Raw genomic sequence first — 17,951 nt, 5'->3', positions numbered from 1 at the left:
CCGTGGTATATTGGCCATATATCACAAACCCTCGAGGGGCATTGTTGCTATTATAAACTGGTTACCAACGCAATTAGAGCAGTAAAAATAAATGTTTTGTTATACCTGTGGTATATTGTCTGATTATAACATGGTTGTCAGCCAATCAGCATTCAGGCCTCGAACCACCCAGTTTATAAATATTATTATGGCAAAATGGGTAGAATAGCAGGAAATTAGCTGTATTAAATGTGTTATAAAACTGCTAAATGTTCTCTCTGCCCCACGGCTAAATGAATTGCACGTGCACATTCAGCTTTAAAAAAATGTAATAATAAACATTTTACATATATATATAGCCCATATATATGTAATATATATATATATTCTGTAAGTCAATACAGTAATAGCCTTCTAGCCCGAAGTCCAGCTAGCTATCGACCGTGCCCCAAAAGCATGCTCAAGCGGCAGAGTCGATATCCGAGCTTTATAAACCCAGGGTCGTTCCATTATTCAACCCGTCGGTGCGTTCCCTGTGTGGCTCCATAGAGGGCGCTCTGTCCCTCTGTATGGTTTTTGGCCCACGGGTGCTGTCGGAGCAAATTGGCGCCATTTTGAAGATAGGAGGGGGAAGAGAGCTGCAAGAGAGAGGATACAATTCATTGCAATTCATAAAAACAAGGTAGGAATTATCACAAGCAAACGTTATTCGTGTGGAATTCGGAGTTAATTTGGTGTTGTTGATTTTTGGAGGCACAACATTTGTCTGGATCTGTCCAGTAAAAGTGCTCCAAATCCGACGGAGCTGTCCGTGTTCCCTGCCCGTGTGTATCGGGGCTAGCTAGCTAGCTAGCGGTGTCCGCCTTGCCGCTGTTCTTACACTGGGGGTAGAGAATGGGGGCAAGTTTAGCTAACAGTATTTTTTGTTGTTGTAAATGTATCACTAGCAACGGGGTTGTAGATGGCTATGAAACGAATATATGTGCACGTTGTGCGTGGTTGATTTAATGTTCTCAACAAAATACAATTAATAGTAGCAAATGCAGGACTTKCGTGTTACTCAATGCAATTTGTATTGCTAGCTAACTAGCTACAGTACACTAACAAGCAATTCAGTCAACTAGTGGCCTTGACGTACAACTGTGCCATAACAATACGCACAGCCAGCCATTCACCCATATGAATGCGACTGCATTTACAGCGTAGCTAGCTAATGTAGCTAGTTAGCTAGCTTGCAAGAATGGCTAACTACATGCATACCGCGTGTCCATGTTGAAAATATTAGCTATTGCTCATGCGTTTTTGTGAATTAGCTAGCGTTAACTAGTTAGCATATCATATTTTCGATTTTTGTACGTGGCTGAAGTTTGATAAGGGAAGTGAATTATGTACTGTAACGCTAGCCTGGTTTGCTAGCTAGCGAGCTAAAGGAAAAGTCGAATGGCATGATTTTGATTTGGAACCAATAATTCAGACTTTTTTTTCGTTTTGGTTAACTAGTAAGATGTGTCAATGATGTAAGTCTTTGCCAAAGTTTTCAACCATCCTTTTATGAACACATAAAATATTGTCATATTTAGTTGTCCCCTTCCCCCTCCTACATACATCTTGCGTTGCTTTGTCAACAASACAGTTCTCAGTCTGTAACTTGGTGCTGTATTGATTGAACTAACGCACATGATTGCACAACCATTACGTTTCTCCCACATGCTTGTCATAAAAACCCTTTGAAAATGTGCAAATGGATGAATTTGCTTTTGACACAAGGTCTCTTTAGCAGTCYTAAAGGTCCAATGCAGCCGTTTTTATCTCAATATCAAATCATTTCTGGGTAACAATTAGGTACCTAACTGTGATTTGTTTTCCATCAAAATGAAATAAAAATGGCTTCTTAGCAAAGAGCAATTTCTCAAGTAAGACTCTATCTAGGACTGTCTGGGAGTGGTCTGAGTGGAGAGGGGAAACTGAAAACTCGTTGTTATTGGCAGATAGGTTTGGAACTGGTTCTTATTGGTGTATTAAAGATGCATTATACATATTTTTTTAAATAATTTCAGCCAGTAGTTTTGAAGGTGGTGCTCGCAAGCCAAAAGTAGTCCTTGTTTTTTGTGTACTACATCATCCATTTTCGTATATGTTTTTTTTAAAACATATTTTTTGCTATTCGTATTATATGGTATGAATCCAATTCGTACTATATATTACAAAAATGTTGTGCTTAAGATCCTGGAGTGCAATCTCACTAATTTGCCCAGACCAGAACAAGCTTAAAAATCAAGACTGTCTTTTCAAACAGCTCTTTATACTAAAAAAAGGGCATTGTCGTTTTCACAATTGTACAGTTTTATTGTTACCTCAGTGTGGCTATATATATAATATAAAACACAGTAAAATCTCATTTTTGACAGCGCTGGACCTTTAAGAAATGTGCACCTTCACCTAGCTTTTAAAATATCGCAGAGTCAGACCATTACTCTGTTCCAGCTGGCAGGATGGGTACTGTTTGGCGTAAAACAGAGAATTTAACCAACCTTAACTTGTCGACACTTCCTCAGATTGTTTTAATAAGGTTCACAGTAGTTCCAGGGTTGCCAGGTGTGATTGCAGGGTATAGTGAACATTTTAGGCGCTGAGCTCCAACATGCAGGATGAAGTGAAATAAAATAACGAAAATGGTCATTTAAAAAAAAAACAGCACTATATACATAATAACAACTTTGGCATTGATTAATAAGTAAGTGTCCATTGGGGTGGAGGCAGAGTAAAAAGCGGTTGAGGGGTGGTGGGATGACTATGGGGAGAAGCAGCATGACCGTTGAGGGGTGGGGGGGTGACTATGGGGGAGCAGCAGCATGACCGTTGAGGGGGTGGGGGATGACTATGGGGGGAGCAGCAGCATGACTGGTGGGGGGGGTGACTATGGGGGAGCAGCAGCATGACCGTTGAGGGGGTGGGGGGAGCAGCAGCATGACCGTGGGGGGGTGACTATGGGGGAGCAGCAGCATGACAGTTGAGGGGGATGACTATGGGGGAGAGCAGCATGACCGTTGAGGGGTGGGGGGTGACTATGGGGGAGCAGCAGCATGAGACTGTTGAGAGAGTGGGAGGATGACTATGGGGGGAGCAGCAGCATGACCGTTGAGGGGGTAGGGGATGACTATGGGGGAGCAGCAGCATGACCGTTGAGGGGGGTGGGGGGGTGACTATGGGGGAGCAGCAGCATGCCCGTTGAGGGGGTGGGGGGATGACTATGGGGGAGCAGCAGCATGACTGGTGGGGGGGTGGGGGGAGCAGCAGCATGACCGTTGAGGGGTGGGGGGGGGTGACTATGGGGGGCAGCAGCATGACCGTTGAGGGGGATGACTATGGGGAGAAGCAGCATGACCGTTGAGGGGGTGGGGGTGACTATGGGGGAGCAGCAGCATGACCGTTGAGGGGTGGGGGTGACTATGGGGGAGCAGCAGCATGACTGTTGGAGGGTGGGAGGATGACTATGGGGGGAGCAGCAGCATGACCGTTGAGGGGTGAGGGGATGACTATGGGGGGAGCAGCAGCATGACCGTTGAGGGGGTGGGGGAGCAGCAGCATGACCGTTGAGGGGGATGACTATGGGGGAGAGAGCAGCATGACCGTTGAGGGGTGGGGGTGACTATGGGGAGCAGCAGCATGACCGGGGGGGGGTGCTATGGGGGAGGAGCCAGCATGACCGTTGAGAGGGTGGGAGGAATGACTATGGGGGAGCTGCAGCATGACCGTTGAGGGGTTGGGGATGACTATTGGGGGAGCGCAGCTGACCGTTGAGGGGGTGGGGGGAGCAGCAGCATGACCGTTGAGGGGGTGGGGGGATGACTATGGGGGGAGCAGCAGCATGACTGTTGAGAGGGTGGGGGGGATGACTATGGGGGGAGCAGCAGCATGACGGTTGAGGGGTGGGGGTGACTATGGGGGGGAAGCAGCAGATGACTGTTGAGAGGGTGGGGGGAATGACCGTTGAGTGAAACATGTAATATATAGTTTTTCATATAAATATAAATAGCACTAAATACATAACATAATAACATTATTTGTTCAATACGCTGCCATAGTCATGAGGCATAGATAGTGCAAATGTAAAAAATATATATATTTATTTTTCACTCAATGGTCCATTCTTCCCGCCAACCCCTCATCTTTACTCTGCCTCCATCGCCCAATAGTATAAACATAAAACCGTTCCACCACCAAAGTTTCAGCGTCACTTAAAAGAAAAAATGTTGTCCCTTGTTGTGTTTGTAAAAGAAAAACACTTTGTTCAATTAAAAATAACATCAAATTGATCGAAATAAGCAGGTGTAGAAGAACTTTTAATGTTGTAAATGACTATTGTAGCTGGATTGTTGCAGATTGTTAATGGAATGTCTACATAAGCGTACAGAGGCCCATTATCAGCAACCATCACTCCTGTGTTCCAATGACACGTTGTGTTAGCTAATCCAAGTTTATCATTTTAAAAGGCTAATTGATCATTAGAAAACCCTTTTGCAATTATGTTAGCACAGCCGCAAACTGTTGTGCTGATTTTAAAGAAGCAATAAAACTGTCCTTCTTTAGACTAGTTGAGTATCTGGAGCATCAGCATTTGTCGGTTCGATTACAGGCTCAAAATGGCCAGAAACAAATAACTTTCTTCTGAAAATTGTCAGTCTATTCTTGTTCTGATGGAAGGCCATTTGAAGCTGTTAAGGAGCCTTTTGGACCTAAACTTGCCACTCAAGTTCCCCTTGCCATGCAGTAGCAGAAAGAACAGTCCATGACTGGGGTGACTGGAGTCTTTTTGGGGGGGGGGGGCACTTCCTCTGACACTGCCAGTCTAAATTTTTGCCAAGATTCTCCTGTACTGCCCGCGTCAGAGTGAWTTTGAAGTGGGGAGAACAGGGCATGGCTTGGGTGGCTAGGGTCCCTGATAATCTTCTTGGCTGTCTTGCGACACCTGGTGTTGTAGGTGTCCTGTAGGGCAGGCAGTGTTTTTTAAATTTTATTTGACCTTTTATTTAAAGGCAAGTCAGTTAAGAACAAATTCTTATTTTCAATGACGACCTAGGAACAGTGGGTTAACTGCCTTGTTCAGGGGCAGAACGACAGGTTTGTACCTTGTCAGCTCGGGGATTTGAACTTGCAACCTTTCAGTTACTAGTCCAACGCTCTAACCACTAGGCTGCCGCCTCAGCGGCGTGCACCAGTTATTTATTAGAATCCCTATGGTGACTGCTAGTCTTACTGGGGTCCGACACATAGCGAAAAAATACATTACAGACAAAAGCCTTTACCATTTACATACCTTTTAAAAACATTAACATGTTGTGTGTGTGCATCTATCAGTTACACGTACACGTCAGTACATACACACAACAAGTAGGTCACAGAGAGGCGTTGTTCCGTGAGCTTTTGCTTTGTTTTTTGAAAACTGGTTTGCTGTTAAATTGCGATATATAAGATGGAGGGGAGTTCCATGCACTCATGGCTCTGTATAATACTGTACGGTTCTTGAATTTGTTCTGGACCTGGGGACTGTGAAAAGACCCCTGGTGGTATCTCTGGTCGGGTAAGTGTTTGTGTGTGTATCAGTTAGGGCTKGGCGGTATAACGGGGGGGGGGGACAATATACATTTGTGTCTTCATTTATGTACCGGTTTGGATCTATACTTTACCTTCTGTACTGGTATTTTATTGTTTTCTATGTTAAATGTATTAATTTACAAATTAGTGTCATTCCGGCAGCTGCAACGAATGAGAATAATCTCATTTTGGAATGAAAGGTGCCCCTACCAACCTTGGGGGGGGAAACGATGTGCACTGCGTGATGACGCAAACACACACACTTTGTAAACACACACACTTTGGAAACACACACACTTTGGAAACACACACACTTTGGAAACAAACACCTAGAAATCAGTTAGTGGTGGAAAAAAACACGATGGAGAAAAACACAAGTAATAAGACTTTTCAAAAAAAATACTCAGCCAATTCCCGCAGCAAGTGAAGAATTTGTGGATAAAAAAGGTGCAATGTTGATAGTGTGGACATGGTTTGGTTTTAAGACAACAGACACAGAACACAAAAAAAAACATTATTTGCAATCGGTCTGTGGTTGTAAAAGGGGGAAACACAAGTAACCTCCTATAGCCACCTGAAAAGCTGCCATGTGGTCAAATATGGTGAAAGTACGAAGAGGTGCAAAACTCCAACATCCACCCCGGTGCCGGGCCTAAAACAACATCAAGTTTGAACCAAAACACACTGGTTGCTAGGTTCTGGCCTTTCTAGGGAGTTTTTCCTAGCCACCGTGCTTCTACACCTGCATTGCTTGCTGTTTGGGGTTTTAGGCTGGGTTTCTGTACAGCACTTTGAGATATCAGCTGATGTAAGAAGGGCTTTATAAAATACATTTGATTGATTGGTTGCGCCATTTTAAAAGTGGATCCCGTACGACAAAGAAAGCAAAGATGGCGGGACATTACGGATTCAAAAACGTTGGATCCCAGGTATGTACTGCCTAGCCGAAAATACTTTAACGGGACAGTCTTGCCAAATAAGTACACTGAATGCCATGAAAGAGTGAAGAGGGAGATTGAAAACATGATACACGTTGCCAGCACAACGGACCTATGGTCAAGCCAACATCCGAGCCTTACATTAGCCTAACTGTGCATTTTATAACCGATGCCTGGGAGCTGAAGAGAAGATGTTGCAAACTCCCCCCCCCCCCCCCCGCAGGACCATACAGGAGAATTGCTTGCCCGAGGGCTGAGAGATACCCTAGAATTATGGGGACTGAAAGAAGAGCAACGTGTGTGTGTGTGTTTTACAACTGACAACAAATATAACATAGYAAAAGCCATGGAGCTGAACAGCTGGACAAGACTGCAGTGGTTTGGTCACCGTCTTCACCTGGCCATCGGTAAGTTTTTAAATAGTTGCCAAAATACCATCGCAAATATGCGGCTACTGTTATAAACTTTCAGGATGCTAGTTAAATTCATATTTAATCAATAACTACCTAGCCTAGCATTGCTGGCCAATTGTTGGATTCAAAACTGGAGTGTTCATCACATGACTTGAACTATATTTATTTTACTGTATTTAATGAATGTAGATCAATCCATTAAATCACAATTACTGTAATTAAAATTTGCACCCAAAAATGGAAAACGGTTCACTTAAATTTCATGTCATATTTGTGTAATATACCTATTATTTATTATCTAGTGGTTTACTTTTTGCTTCTCGTTTCTATTCTGTCATTTGAATATAAGGAAAAAAGCTGTTAATATTGTAAATTGTTTTGTTGGTATTTTTACAGAGAGAAGTGTTAAAGATCCCAGGTTGACTAGTTGCTGTCTGCAAGAGAGTAGTCAGGGACTTTTCTATGGCCTGGGAGGGGGGAAAAAGCTATGATAACGGCACAAGCTGATGAACTTGCCTGACCACTCACTTGTCATTGAAACTCCAACCAGGTGGGTCTCACGTCAGAAGATGATCCAGAGAGTGCTTTCAACAGGAGAAGGCTGTAAGTCGGGTCCTGGCTGCAGACAAGAAAATCAGGCACCTTGTGCCTACATGGCAGGACATACAAGTCCTTGAGTCAATCAACAAAGCCCTGGCTCCCCTGCAGCAGTTCACTGACTCCTTGTCCGGAGAAGATTATTTAAGTGTCTCCTACCTGCAGCCTGCTTAACTCCAGCTGTTCAACGTCACTGTTTTGACTCTGGAAGATGACTCACCCCTAACAAAGGACATCAAGAGGACCATCCTTGATTATCTGAACGGGAAAAAATACTCTGATCCAATCACAGATGACCCGTTGGACGTAGCGTCCTTCCTAGAACCCGCGCTTTTAAGATCACATGCATCAAGAGCAACGGGTTTGGACTGCATAAATACAAGAGCAGCGGCAGCAGCWTCATAGACTGCTGACAGAGCAGGTGCCATCCATCGGAGATACAGATGAATCACAGGTCASGAGCACCAGACCCAGTGGAAACAAAGAAGATTAAGAAGACGCTTTAAAAAAAATTTTTAAAAAAAAGGAGAAACACCAGCAGCTTCCCTGTCTGACAAAAGGGCCATTTGAAGCTGAGCTGAATAGCTACCTGCAGACTGTTGATGCTGACAGGTGAGGCAGATMCCCTGGAGTGGTGGCGGGTCCATGAAGAGAACTTTCCAAGAGTGAGCAAACTGGCCAAGAAATACCTGTGCATTCCAGCCACTAGTTCACCTTCCGAAAGGGCCTTCAGCACTGGTGGCAATGTGGTGACAGATACAGTAGATAGGCTTGTTCTCCTTTCCCATAACCTGTATGATAACCAATATGATTGTTGGTTCTATAGCAGGAGTTAACAACCTGGTTAAATGGAAAGTGTGACTTTTTTGTCATTCATAAGCCTAAGCCCCTATTTGAAGCTGTGGTCTTTCCCTGTTTGACTTGAATATTTACATTATTTAGTTGTAATTCTTGAAGTTATTCTGTTTGGTAACRTTCAATAGCCTTCGCCATTTGCGCAACATGTGAAATAGTTATTTGTATCTTATTTAATTTCACGGTGGTATGCCATAATATGCCACGGCGTAGTACTGAAGCCATAGACAGTGGATAGGCTTGTTTTCCTTGACCATAACTGTCACACTGTGAATATATTTAAGCCATATCGTCCCCAGTCCTAGTGTCAGTGCTGTGTGTAAGTTGACTATGCAAACTATTTGGAATTTCAGACATTGCGTCAATTCTTGTTTTTGTAAGAAACAATCAGTCTTTCCTCGACTCTTAGCCAAGAGAGACTGGCATGCATAGTATTTATATTAGCCCTCTGATTACAATGAAGAGCAAGATGTGCTGCTCTGTTCTGGGCCAGCTGCAGCTTAACTAGGTCGTTCTTTGTAGCACTTGACCATATGACTGGACAATAATCAAGATTAAACTAGAGTCTGCAGGACTTGCTTTGTGAAGTCTTTACAACCCTAGAATCTATATGTTTTGACCATGACAGTTTACAATCGAAGGTAACATCAAGTAATTTAGTCTCCTCAAATCAAATTTTATTACAGTGAAATGCTTACTTACAAGCCCTTAACCAAAAGTGCAGTTCAAGAAATAGAGTTAAGAAAATATTTGGAGAATAAAGTAAAAATAAAAAGTAACACAGTAGAATTACATAACAGTAACGAGGCTGTATACATGGGGCACTGGTACCGACTAAATGTGCAGGGGTACAGGTTAGAGGTAATTTGTACATGTAGGTACCGGTAAAGTGACTATGCATAGATAATAAACAGCAAGTAGCATCAGTGTGAAAACAAAGATGGGGGGGGTCAATGTAAATAGTCTGGGTGGCCATTTGATTAATTGTTTAGCAGTCTTATGGCTTGGGGGTAGAAGCTGTTAAGGAGCTTTTTGGACCTATACTTGGCACTCCGGTACCGCTTGCCGTGCGGTAGCAGAGAGAACAGTCTATGACTTGGGTGACTGGAGTCTTTGACAATTTGGGCCTTCCTCTGAAACAGCCTGGTATAGAGGTCCTGGATGTCAGGAAGCTTGGCCCCAGTGATGTACTGGGCCGTACGCACTACCCTCTGTAGTGCCTTACGGTCAGATACAGAGCAGTTGCCATACCAGGYRGTGATGMAACCTGTCAGGATTACKCTCGATGGTGMAGCTGTACAATTTTTGAGGATCTGGGGACCTACGCCGAATCATTTGTCTCCTGCTGGGGGGTGTTGTCGTGTCCTCTTCACGACTGTCTTGATGTGTTTGGACCATGATAGCCACACCATTCWTTACCAGATTCACCTGAGGTCTAGAACTTATGGAATGATTTGTACCAAATACAATGCYCTTAGTTTTAGAGAYGTTCAGGACCAGTTTATTACTGGCCACCCATTCCAAAACAGACTGCCATTGGCAGGTCATTGGTAAAAATAGAAAAGAGTCGTCGACTCTTCTTTTTTAACTCCATATATCCCTTATCTTTTCAGAGGTCAGAGGTCGTCACCTCCCTAAATGGGCGATGGTCTATTCCCATGCTCCTAACGTTTTGCGGTAGTTRAACACAAGACAAATATAATTACAGAGATGTAGTGCAGGCTTTAGTCAAAATGACTTCCATTACATGAATATCTCCTAAATGCTATTGTAAATAACCTTTTTTGAGTAATCGCCCACAGCTTAGTCTGACACTCAGACATTGTATTGATTAGCCTAAAAGATCTAGCCTACTGCAAATGAGTGTGAACCTAATTGAACTTGGTCTTAATTCATGTTTGCTGGCTACTGAATTGCACGTTTACCCCCACACCTACATGATATTACAGTATATTCTTTGTGTCGGACTCATTTTCCCGCTAATTGCCTTATGGATCAAACATTCGCGTCTAGCTTACTGCCTTGTGCACATTGCTTCGCTTATTATGTGAAGAAATAGTTTATCAACATTTTAAGCTAAACCTTCTGATCTGTTGCATCAGACACTTTTTAATGTTTATTTTTTTATGTAGCCTTGGCCTACTGGTTGTATGAATTTGGGATATATCTTCCCACAACTGCCCCAGAGTCTGTTGGGAATAGTTTATTTATTTCTCAAGAAGTTGACCAATAGAATAGGGAAACTTTTCTATTATGGGGGGATAGTAGATTGACATAGGCTAGTGATTTTTCTGTTCGTTACTCGTCTTRTTGGCTGAGGGAAATGAAAATGTGGGCATTGGGAATTTGGTAAGAAGGGATCTCACATCGTTGCTTCCTCGACTTGCATGTTCTGTTAAGATGAGTTAACATTAACCTTCATGTGATTTTATGTCATTTTAATCTCCGTGGGTGAGACATAATTCAAACGGTTATTGACAAAAGGTTAATCTCCGTGGGTGAGACATAATTCAAACGGTTATTGACAAAAGGTTAATCTCCGTGGGTGAGACATAATCGGGTTACGCACCCAATGCATATGGGTCCGGTACATTTCTCAAATATCCAGTATAATTATAATGCTGCCGTTCAAATATCCAGTATAATTATAATGCTGCCGTTCAAATATCCAGTATAATTATAATGCTGCCGTTCAAATATCCAGCGCCACATTTTCCTAATGAAAATCTGATATCGTACCACCATGGTAAACTGGCCAGCTAGCTAGCATAGTAGCTAATATAGTTAGCTAGCTAACACCACAGATGAAAGGGTAAATTATTGTAATCTTTCCTAACAGGTCAAATAGCTATCTGCTTAGCTAGCTTGCTTATATGTGTATGTTTGGGCACATCGACATGTCTTATTATTGGTGAATTATCGGGGTGGCAGGTAGCCTAGTGGTTAGAGCGTTGGACTAGTAACCGCCTAGTGGTTAGAGCGTTGGACTAGTAACCGCCTAGTGGTTAGAGCGTTGGACTAGTAACCGCCTAGGTGGTTAAGCGCGTGGGACTAGTAACCGCTAGTGGTTATGAGCGCTGGACTAGTAACCGCCTAGTGGTTAGAGGTTGGACTAGTAACCGCCTAGTGGTTAGAGCGTTGGACTAGTAACCGCTAGTGGTTAGAGCGTTGGACTAGTAACCGCCTAGTGGTTAGAGCGCTGGTACTAGTAACCGGAAAGGTTGCAAGATCTAATCCCCGAGCTGACAAGGTACATATCTGTCGTTCTGCCCTGAACAAGGCACTGTTCCTAGGCTGTCATTGAAAATACTAATTTGTTCTTAACCTTTCTGGCGTGGCGCTAGCGACCCACCTCGATGTCATACATGAAAATAAAGCTTAACTTCTTGTTAATCCAGCCGCTGTGTCAGATTTCAAAAGGCTTTACGGCGAAAGCAAAACCATGCGATTATCTGAGGACAGCGCCCCGCATACAAAAGCATGAAAAACATTTTTCAACCGGCAGGTGCGCCACAAAAGTCAGAAATAGCGTATAATAAATGCCTTTGAAGATCTTCTTCTGTTGGCGCTCCAAAAGTTCCAGCTACATCACAAATGGTCCTTTTGTTCGATAAAGTCCTTCTTTATATCCATAAAAACTCAGTTAGCTGGTGCGCTTCAGTCAATAATCCACCGGTTTCCCTCCTTCAAAATGCATACAAAATGAATCCCAAACGTTACAATAAACTTCTCCAAACAAGTCAAACACGTTTATAATCAAAACCTCAGGTACCCTAAAACGTAAAATAAAGGATCAAATTGAAGACGGAGAATCATTATTGTCTTTACCGGAGATAACAACAAAGAACACGCTCTCATCCACGCGCATGAAACACTACAGCCAAAATGGGAGCCACTTAGAAAAACTACATTCTAGCTCATTTTTCCAAAAACAAGCCTGAAACTCTTTCTAAAGACTGTTGACATCTAGTGGAAGCCCTAGGACCTGCAATCTGGGAGGTTTTCGCCTCATATAAACATGCAGCCATTGGAAACAGTGGTAGGCTGAATAGTTTTTTTTGGACGGTTTGTCCTTGGGTTTTTGCCTGCCATACCTGTTCTGTTACTCACAGACATTATTTTAACAGTTTAGAAACTTTAGAGTGTTTTCTATATGCATATCCTAGCTTCTGGGCCTGAGTACAGGCAAGTTTACTTTGGGCACGTTTTTTATCCAGACGTCAAAATACTGCCAAAGAGTGTAACCCCCAAAGAGGTTATAACTGACTTGCCTAGTTAAATAAAGGTTTAAAAAATAATTTTAAAAACTGATTGGTGAATTAAACTGCAACGTGTACCTTTTTGGGTGACTGACAAATTCACCATAGAAATGTGAGTTATAGATTTGCCATTTTCATTTAAAGCAGTCTAAGAAGCGTTAGATATGTTCTATGTGTTCGGTTTCTATGCTTCCCTTTAAGTTTCGTTTTTTGCGTCTTTTGCTTTCAGTTTTGTACACCAGTTTCTAACAGCTGGAAATACAATATTTTAGGATGAATGAAATATATTTCATTTAGATGGTACAATGATTCTCTACACCAGTGTTTCCCAACCCTGGTCCTCCAGTACCCCCAACACAACACAGTTTCCCAACCCTGGTCCTCCAGTACCCCCAACACTACACAGTTTCCCAACCCTGGTCCTCCAGTACCCCCAACAGTACACACAGTTTCCCAACCCTGGTCCTCCAGTACCCCAACACTACAACGTTTCCCAACCCTGGTCCTCCAGTACCCCCAACACTACACCGTTTCCCAACCCTGGTCCTCCAGTACCCCCAACACTACACAGTTTCCCAACCCTGGTCCTTTAGTACCCCCAACACTACACAATTCTGTTTTAGCCCTTAACAAACACACCTCATACAACCCATTCAGGGTTTGATGATTAGTTGACAAGTTGAATCAGGTGTGCTTATCCAGGATTACAATTATAAATGTATACCGTTGGGGGTCGGGTTGGAAACACTGCTCTACTCTAGCCATTGTTCATAAACTGAAATTAGGCAAACTATTAGAATTTTAGCAACCAGGAAATGGTGGGGAGACTTCTGCATATTGCATCTTTAAACTAATATTTGCAACAGGAGTTTGATTTTGGTCATTGTGTCAATTCATCCATTTTCTCAATACTGCATCTGTTTGGATGAATGAGCTAGCTTGGCGCTGCTGATTTTCTCAGCTAGACATTCCTTGGCTTTGTGGCGGTGCTCGTGGCTCAGGCGGTGAGTGGTGGTTGCCATAGCAGCAGCTTTGCTATGTAGCAGGACTATCAGGAAAGCCGATAGGGAAGAGCCGATGGACTAGAAAAGGCCCATATCGGCCCGACGTATCGGCTGAGCTGTTTTTATTTTATTATTTATTTAATGTAACATTTATTTAACTAGTCAAGTCAGTTAAATTTACAATGACGGCCTACACCGGCCAAACCCGGACGATGCTGGACCAATTGTGCGCCGCCCTATGGGACTCCCAATCACGGCCGGGTTGTGATACAGCCTGGAATCGAACCAGAGTGTCTGTAGTGACGCCTCTAGCGCTGAGATGCAGTGCCTTAGACCGCAGCGCCACTCAGGAGCCCCGAGTTAAACATAACATTTTTATTTTTAGAATTTCAATTATCAAATTAAAATCAGACTTTTTCCTAGTTTGAGTTTATCAGTTTCGGTCCAGGTGGGGTAAAGGTGATGTTTGACAACAAGGACTGCATTCCGAAGTCATATATAGGCGAATAAATTGACTTCTACTGCTCTAGATGATGCATCATGGGTGAATAAAACTTTATTTAAAAACATTRGAGTTTTTACAGGAACTTAAAAGTGTTATGGTAATGAGATGTAGTTTTTTACAGGGACGTGAAAAAGTGTTATGGTAWTGAGACATGTCCACAGACATTGTTTGTACGTAATACATGTTTTAGTTTAATATAAACTTAAAGTAGTATAGCATTTTAATGATTTTATAGACAAAACACAGCAACATCATTTTATAAATTGATCCAAGAATTCAATCACGATGCATTTCTTTAATGAGAATTTGGGGGTAAAAATGTATAATAAAAAAAACAAATATCTCAACCAACCTAATATTCTCCTAACTCATGATCGCACCATCTTATTTATGTGACTAATGGGCCAGTCCTCTCTTCGTAACTGCAGTAAGAATAGCACAGCCCAGTCACAATCTTATGTGAATGCGTGAGCCCTACCTTTGCGGGATGCATTCCAGGGCTTCTGCTTATGCTCCAAATTGGTGGACCCACATAACTATGTGCACAGAGTGCATTTGCACCTGTCTTACTTGTTGAATCCTTGTTTTGAATCCCACACATGTCCGCCACCGGGAATACCTAACCAGGCCAACTTTAACCCACGCAAAACAGTTTAACAAACTTCCCATGGCTTCACGTTGAGATGGTGTTCTTCGGCTTGCAAGCCTCCCCTTTTTCCTCCAAACATAACGATGGTCATTATGGCCAAACAGTTCTATTTTTGCTTCATCAGAACAGAGGACATTTCTCCAAAAAGTACAATCTTTGTCCCTATGTACAGTTGCAAACCGTAGTTTGGCTTTTTATGGCGGTTTTGGAACAGTGGCTTCTTCCTTGTTATGTCGATATAGACTCGTTTTACTGTGGATATAGATACTTTTGTACCCGCTTCTTCCAGCATCTTCACGCGTCCTTTACTGTTGTTCGGGATTGATTGGCACTTTTCACACCAAAGTACGTACATCTTTAGGAGAGAGAATGCGTCTCCTTCCTGAGCGGTATATGGCAGCTGCCTGGTCCCATGGTATTTCTACTTGTGTACTATTGTTTTACAGATAACATAGTACCTTCAGGCGTTTGGAAATTGCTCCCAAGGATGAACCAGACTTGTGAAGTAGTCAAAATATTTCTGAGTCTTGCGCTGATTCTTTTGATTTTCCCATGATGTCAAGCAAAGAGGCACTGAGTTTGAAGGTAGGCCTTGAAATACATCCACAGGTACACCTCCAATTGACTCAAATTATGTCAATTAGCCTATCAGAAGCTTCTAAGCCATGACATTTTCTGGAATTTTCCAAGCTGTTTAAAGGCAAAGTCAACTTCATGTATGTAAACGTCTGACCCACTGGAATTGTGATACAGTGAAATAATCTGTCTGTAAACAATTTTGGAAAAATTACTTGCGTCATGCACAAAGTAGATGTGTAACCGACTTGCCAAAACTAGAGTTGTTAACAAGAAATTTGTGGAGTGGTTGAAAAACGAGTTTTAATGACTCCAACCTAAGTGTATGTAAACTTCCAACTTCAACTGTACATCTGCATGTTGTTGCTATGTAGAGGGATTATCAGCAAAGCCGATAAAGGGCCGTTAACCAAGACTAGAAAAGGTCAATATCGCCGCAATATATCTCTCTTCGTCCCTTTCCTCTCCCCCTCCCCCATCTCTCTATCCCTCCCACCCCTCTTCTTCCCGTCTCCTCTCCCCCTCTCTTCTCCCCCACCCTCCTCTCTTCTCCCCCCCCTCTCCTCTTCTTCCCCTCCTCCCCTCTCTCCCTTCTCCCACCCCTACCTTCTCCTCTTACTAGAGGAGCCAAGGGTCTGAGTAAACAGTCATGAACCTCTCTCTAACCTAGACCAGATATCCACATTGACTTCACTCACTGGCATCAGTGACTTGCCAAGTTGCCAACTCTCCCTCCTCTTTGTCTCTCCCTTTCTTCCCCCTCTTTCTCTCTAACATTACAGTTCTGCGTGTGTGTGTGTGTGGTGTGTGTGTGTGTGTGTGTGTGTGTGTGTGTGTGTGTGTGTGTGTGTGTGTAAAACGCAGCATCATATGATGCAATATGCATCATAGCGGCTGTATTTCGAAAGTGATATCTCGAAAACTTGATTGCTGACATGCAAAATATTTTGGGACTATCAACAATGGACTAAAATAATACCAATGCCAACATACAGTTTTGGGGTGGAGATTTCCTTAACTGTGTCCCTGGAAACATGATAACCATGTTACGAGGTGGGGGGGGGGTCTGTCTGCAAAAGAAAGAGGGGGAAAGAAAGAAAGAAGAAGAAAGGAGGGGAGAGAGAGAGAGAAAGAAAGAGAGCGCGGGAGAGGGAGAATTGGCAACTTGGCAAGTCACTGATGCCAGTGAGTGAAGTCAATGTGCTTATCTGGAGGGAGCTTCTGGAGGAAAGGCAGCCGGGCATCATGCATTACAAAGAGACAGACTGTTACACTGCTGCAGTCAAGAGGGGAGAGATAGCAGAGAGGATCGGTGACTGAACAGAAAGACAGGAGTATGAGTGAAAGGAGGAGAAGAGGTCTGAAAGGAGAGAGAGAGAGATCTCTGAAAGAGAGAGAGAGAGAGAGATCTCTGAAAGGAGAGAGAGAGAGAGAGAAATCTCTGAAAGGAGAAGAGAGAGAGAGAGATCTCTGAAAGGAGAGAGGGAATCTCTAAAAGGAGAAAGAGAGAGAGATCTGAAAGGAGAGAGAGAGAGAGAGATCTCTGAAAGGAGAGAGAGAGAGAGAGAGATCTCTGAAAGGAGAGAGAGAGAGAGATCTCTGAAGGAGAGAGGAGATCTCTAAAAGGAGAGAGAAGAGATCCTAAAAGGAGAGAGAGAGAAGAATCTCTAAAAGGAGAGAGAGAGAGAGATCTCTAAAAGGAGAGAAGAGAGGAGAGAGATCTGAAAGGAGAGAGAGAGATCTCTGAAAGGAGAGAGAGAGAGAGATCCTCATAAGGAGAGAGAGAGAGAGAGATCTCTGAAAAGGAGAGAGAGAGATCTCTGAAAGGAGAGAGAGAGAGATCTCTGAAAGGAGAGAGAGAGAGATCTCTGAAAGGAGAGAGGGAGATCTCTAAAAGGAGAGAGAGAGAGATCTCTAAAAGGAGAGAGAGAGAGAGATCTCTAAAAGGAGAGAGAGAGAGAGAGAAGATCTCTGAAAAGGAGAGAGAGAGATCTCTAAGAGAGAGAGAGAGAGATCTCTAAAGGAGAGAGAGAAGAGAGAGATCTCTGAAAGGAGAGAAGGAGAGAGAGATCTCTGAAAGGAGAGAGAGAGACTCTGAAAGGAGAGAGATCTCTGAAAGGAGAGAGAGAGAGAGATCTCTGAAAGGAGAGAGAGAGAGAGATCTCTGAAAGGAGAGAGAGAGAGAGATCTCTGAAAGAGAGAGAGAGAGAGATCTCTGAAAGGAGAGAGAGAGAGAGATCTCTGAAAGGAGAGAGAGGAGAGATCTCTGAAAGGAGAGAGAGAGATCTCTGAAAGGAGAGAGAGAGATCTCTGAAAGGAGAGAGAGAACTGAAAGGGGGAATGTCAAGGTTGTGTTCAGCAAGGGTGTATTCTGTCGTAAACGTTTTCCTCAATTCCCGATTTGGAAGACAAGCAATGTCTTCTAAAGGTACATGGGAGATTCTCATGAAACCCATTTTAAAACGTCTGTAGCACATTGAGTGACAAAACCATGATGCATCTGCAAAAAATCAACTATCATTCTGAGGACTAAGATGTCTAAGTTTCTTATTTTAAATACATTTTAGCCAGATTTTTTTTA

At 43.0% G+C, this 17,951-nt stretch overlaps 1 protein-coding gene across 1 annotated transcript in view; it reads left to right on the top strand.

Moving 5' to 3' along the window:
* The first annotated feature begins 568 nt into the window (after positions 1–568).
* The window catches only part of LOC112071966 (sister chromatid cohesion protein PDS5 homolog B-like), a 97,663-nt gene continuing 80,280 nt past the window's right edge, over positions 569–17,951 (top strand). The window contains 1 exon segment of the mRNA XM_070439582.1: positions 569–661. The gene's annotated coding sequence lies outside the window, so the exon portion shown is untranslated.

This window comes from Salvelinus sp. IW2-2015, unplaced genomic scaffold (assembly GCF_002910315.2).
Source record: "Salvelinus sp. IW2-2015 unplaced genomic scaffold, ASM291031v2 Un_scaffold1786, whole genome shotgun sequence".
NCBI lineage: Eukaryota > Metazoa > Chordata > Actinopteri > Salmoniformes > Salmonidae > Salvelinus > Salvelinus sp. IW2-2015.
Note: the sequence above shows the minus strand (reverse complement) of the source record. Positions and strands in the feature narration are given on the sequence as shown.